General features: G+C 34.2%; 1 non-coding gene across 1 annotated transcript; it reads left to right on the top strand.

Annotated features, from left to right (window-relative positions):
- Window positions 1–561: 561 nt before the first annotated feature.
- Window positions 562–633, top strand: TRNAQ-UUG (transfer RNA glutamine (anticodon UUG)). Its single transcript has one exon. It is a non-coding gene; the product is annotated as a tRNA-Gln (tRNA).
- Window positions 634–5535: the final 4902 nt, after the last annotated feature.

Below are 5535 nucleotides of genomic sequence, written 5' to 3'. Positions count from 1 at the left end.
TGTCACGTTTCCTAACCCATAAAATGTCACTGTTCCTAGACATCAGAATGTCACTGTTTCCTAACCCATAAAACATCACTGTTCCTAGACATCAGAATGCCACTGTTTCCTAGCCCATAAAACGTCAAAGTTCTTATTATTTTCTCGTATATTTTTCCTTGGCGGCATTGTCGTCTTTTTATAAAAATAGAGTAAACATAAATAATTTGATTTTTTTTACTTCGGTAATGTTACCTAGAATATTCAAATAAACTTTTAAAAAATAAGGGTGGGAAAAACTTATTAAATAAGTATCTTTTTAACGTTAAATTTGTTTCAAAATAACCTTTCTATGAACTCTATTAAAGTAGGATGGAAATGAGTGAAGAAGAATGGTTGAATAATTGTACAAATGATCTAATATATTAATTAATTTTATTGCGTTGAAACCTATCAAATACAGAACTAAAAACAAAGACACAAATCATTTTCAAAATTTAGAGATTTATAAGAAACAAATAAGATACTATTATTCTTTTTAAAGCTCATACATTAATGACACACAAATCTTTACAAATTTGTGGTCCCATGGTCCAGTGGTTAGGACATTGGACTTTGAATCCAGTAACCCGACTTCAAATCTCGGTGGGACCTTTTCTACGATTCACATATATAATAGATAAAAAGTTAGAACTTGTTTAGAGATCTATACGACGATATAAACTTGGAAGTGTATAAAATATTATCTATTTTTTCAATTTCATAAATTTATAAGACACAAATTTTATGAACATCTATTGTCCCATGGTCTTCGCCTTGAGCATTTCTCCCCTCGATTTCTTTATGAAACATAAAGATGGTGATGTCTTAAAGCGCGTGGTCTTAATTTTGGAATTTGATCTTCCGTCTGCAACTTATTCAAGAAAGCAGAATTTTGTTTCCTTAGGCAACCTTATCTAAGACGTATTAACTCCCGATCTCTTCATTAAAAGCGCTCAACTTAATCTTCTAAAGCTAAAGAAAGGGTCAATTTTGAAGAAAATGGATTGTAAGTAAGACTTCGATCCTTACTCCCAAATTTTAAACGAAAATAATTTTCTTCAATTGGACTTGCTCTGAGTCTTGTTAACCTTCGTGGTCTTCTATGGAAATATTCCTTGGAGGTTCGAAAATCGAACATGATAGGTTTCTTGACAAATTTGCATGTAGGCTCATATTTAAATTTTCGAGCTTCAACTATCTCCCTTTAAAGACGGACCAAATTGAGAAGTTGTGTTTGAGGCACCTTCAACACTTTATTTCATCACCAAACTTGTGGATATTCCCATTTAGGAGATGCAAAAGCAGGTTTGAAGGAAAATGGTTGGCTATGGCTCTCAAATTTGGAAGAAATCCGTGAGTAAGAAACCCAAAATATCAGAGGCTATAACAACTCACAGTTGAAGGTTCAACTTAGCTCGATTCTTGCTCCAAACGAAAGCTCCTACTTCAGGATTTATAGAAAGAGCTTAAATCAACGTTAAGAACTTCTAGATTATCGTGAATTTCATATTGAATTTTATGAAATTTATGTCAAAGTATATAAGAACATTTATTATGCTTATGCAATATCCGTCTTAGGTGAGAGTTTTATTAAGTCACTCCTCAATGTTACAAAGAAATTTGAGGAAATAACACTTTTTTTTTTTTTTTTTTAAAGATGTTTATACACAAATAGTAAGAGGAAGCTTTGAGGTTGTATGAGGCAAAGTGGTCAATGATTGGATACTTTAGCCAGATTTGGAGTATGTGACTTAAAAGATAAAGTAATACATATAGACTAATCAAGTCATGATCTAGTTAAAGGAAGAAACTAAATCACCTGGAAGAAATTAGGAAGGTTTGAATTAAGGTTGAATGTTATATCTAAGTTATTCCAACATTAATACCAACACGAGATTTGAGTTAGAATGATGTTGTTGGGCTCACTAATTTCCCATAGCTTAAGTAATTTTTATGAATCAGATATTGAACAAGGTTTCTAGACTTGTTTTATAATAGTGTTTATATCGATTAGGAGGTTAATCAAAGACAAAAAAGATAACAAGATGAGCCCTTAAGCCAACTTGATACCTCTATTCAAAGAGGGTGGATTGTAAGATCCCACAACAGTTGGAGATGGAAACATTCTTTATAAAGGTGTGAAAGCGTAAGGTAATCCCGAAAATCAAAAGAAGATAATACCTGCATGGGCCAATTTTATTAATTCTCAATTGATATGAACCAAGAAGCATCAATCATACAATATACTTCAATGAAGATGTGAAGAAAATGTTGTCAAAATTATCAAAAGATGTTTCAATTCATGCTACATTGAAGAAGAAATAAAGTTTGATTGTTGCAAATTTTGGGTGGGTTACAATTTAGAATAATAGAGTTATTGTATTTTAAGACTTTTTATTTAATTTAGGTTACATTTACATAATGGCTAATTAGGGTCATTAAGTATGAATGTTACAACTTTTGGTATGCCTTTAATAGTTTCATTTTGAGGCTATATAAAGCTATGTATGTTGTATTTGTAAGCAGACTTGGAAAATATAGTAAAAGAAGCATTTGTGCTTTTCTTTAGCCAATGACTAAGTTTCTTTGCAATTCTATATAGTTTAGGTTGCATGTAGAATTATTCAAGCTCGACATGATCAATCTTGCTTGTGGAGTGATTCGAATCTCAATCAAGTGTTCTTGTCTTGAGATATTTGATCAAAGAATCATTCAAGCTAGACATGATCGATCTTGCTTGTGGAGTGATTCGAATCTCAAACAATATTCTTGTCTTGAAATATTCGATCAACAAGGTAATCCGAATCTTACTCCCCTTGTAGTGATTCCTTATCTTATCATCAATAATGATATATTTAATGATACTAGATTTAAAAGATAATCACTTATAGTTTTAAGTTTATTAGGCATAAAATTATGTAAGCGAAACTCGATTGACTGAATGAGGAGCTACCGATCTACAATGTGCATAAAGCCTATGGCCAAGCTCAGTTGGTTAGAACGTCATGCTAATAATGTGAAGGTCATTGGTTTGACACTTGCATGGGCCAATTTCATTTCTTCTTAATAATATCTTTTCATGATACGGGGTTACAACATTACAAACTTTAAAGATAATGACTTAAAGTTTTAAGTTTATTATGCATAAAATTATGTAACCTAAACTCGATTGATTAAATTAGGAACTATCGATCTACAATGAGCATAAAACCTCCTATTAGCTCAGTTGGTTAGAGCGTTGTGCTAATAACGCGAAGGTTGTAGGTTTGACACCTTCATGGGCCAATTTCATTAATTTTTAATAATATCTTTTCATGATACAAGTTAAAACACTGTAAACTTTTTTTTAAAGTTTATTATGTATAAAGTTATGTAAACGAAACTCGATTGACTGGTTTAGGAGCCAACGATCTATAATGTGCATAAAACCTATGCCCTATTAGCTTAGTTGGTTAATTGTCGTGTTAATAACGTGAAGATTGTAGGTTTGACACTCACATAGGCCAAATTTCATTAATTCTTAATAATATCTTTTCATGATACGGTGTTACAACACTATGAACTTTAAACCGACGTGACAAGGTAAATGACTTTCACAATTTTTCTTTAGATCTGAGCCATTCGATATGTTCCCATTCGATATGTTCTTCTATGAAGGATGAAATTTTTGGATTTCTGAGAGTCCTTTCAGGAACAAGAAGGAGGATAGAAGAACGAAATTCGTAACAAGAAGGAGGATAGAAGAACGAAATTCGTGGAGTTCTTCTGAGAGTCCTTTCAGGAACAAGAAGGAGGATAGAAGAACGAAATTCGTGGATTTCTTCTTAGAGTCCTTTCAGGAACAAGAAGAAGGATAGAAGAACGAAACTCGTGGATTTCTTCTGTGAGTCCTTTCAGGAACAAGAAGGAGGATAGAAGAACGAAATTCGTGGATTTCTGAGAGTCCTTTCAGGAACAAGAAGGAGGTAAATGACTTTCACAATTTTTCTTTTAGATCTGAGCCGTTCGATATGTTCTTCTATGAAGGATGAAATTTGTGTTTTTCTGAGAGTCCTTTCAGGAACAAGAAGGAGGTAAATGACTTTCACACCTTTTTCTTTAGATCTGAGCCGTTCGATATGTTCTTCTATGAAGGATGAAACTCGTGGATTTCTGAGAGTCCTTTCAGGAATAAGAAGGAGGTAAATGACTTTCACAATTTTTCTTTAGATCTGAGCCATTCGATATGTTCTTCTATGAAGGATGAAATTCGAGGATTTCCATTTGATATGTTCTTCTATGAAGGATGAAATTCGAGGATTTCTGAGAGTCCTTTTAGGAACAAGAAGGAGGTAAATGAACTGACTTTGAAGGCCAAATTCAGCATTGCAACTGTCAGTAGAGAAAATTTTTCGGCAAGCCACATGTCGACTTGCGGGAGGGAAAGCACGTCAGACAGCCGACAAGCCTCGTATCAGACAGCCTGAGACGCGCTTGCTTGACTCGGTCAATTCCTTTGAACACTTTTCCTAAAGTGTCCCACACTTCTTTTGAAGTAGTTGCACTGGAAAGCTTCTCAAAGCCCGACTCGTCAATGACTCAGAACAACATGTATAGTGCCCCCTTATCCTTTGATCGCACCTCTTTTAACGCCTTGTGTCGTGACGCTGTATAACCCGCGGTATCTTTTGGTTCTTCTAACCCTTCTTCGACCACCTCCCATGCATCTTGAGAACCGAGAAAAGCTTCCATATGAATGCTCCAATTCTCGTAGTTTGTCTTCGTTAGTCGCAGTAGCGGCATTTGACCTGTCACATTCGCCATTGGCTTGATACAAGTTTATTAAAGAAAACTCATAAATTCGTGAAATAAATCTCACACACACTAACGATAGAAAGAGACAAAGAACACTCTGTTTATCTGAAAAAAACAATCCTCTATTGCTTCTCTGTTTCTTTTCTTTTTTTTCTCTTCTCTGCTCTACCGTTTTACCATAGTAATAACAAATGTATTTATAAGGTCTGCCACTGTTTCCTAACCCATAAAAAGTCATTGTTTCGGTAACATTCTTGGTCTTTCATCTCCAACACTCTTGGCCTTTTCCTCTAAGACTGACTCTTGGATTTAAAACCCACTAAAATTCTCCATGGGGAATACAATCCTTGCCGCTTCCTTGCGATGAATCCCTTACCCTGATCCCCACACAAATAAATAGAGAGTTTCGTGGAAATGGAGAATGAAATAGATGGTAGGGATGATGACAGGGAATGGACATCGCTACATGTGGCCCCTGCACATGTCGTGTTTTATGATTGTATGACATACTATGTTATGTATATGCTATGATATACGATATGTTGCATACAAGTTATGCTATGATATCATATACACTATTCTAGGACTATGAGACATTAGAAAATCATGTATTGTTAATTATTAAAAATATGAAATGAATCAAGTATTTATATCTCATAGGAACACTATGCTAGGAATAGATTGGTGGTATGACTAGCGCCATGAATATATGTCATTCTT

The sequence above is a fragment of the Cucurbita pepo genome, chromosome 1, assembly GCF_057944985.1.
Source record: "Cucurbita pepo subsp. pepo isolate OVF chromosome 1, ASM5794498v1, whole genome shotgun sequence".
NCBI lineage: Eukaryota > Viridiplantae > Streptophyta > Magnoliopsida > Cucurbitales > Cucurbitaceae > Cucurbita > Cucurbita pepo.
Note: the sequence above shows the minus strand (reverse complement) of the source record. Positions and strands in the feature narration are given on the sequence as shown.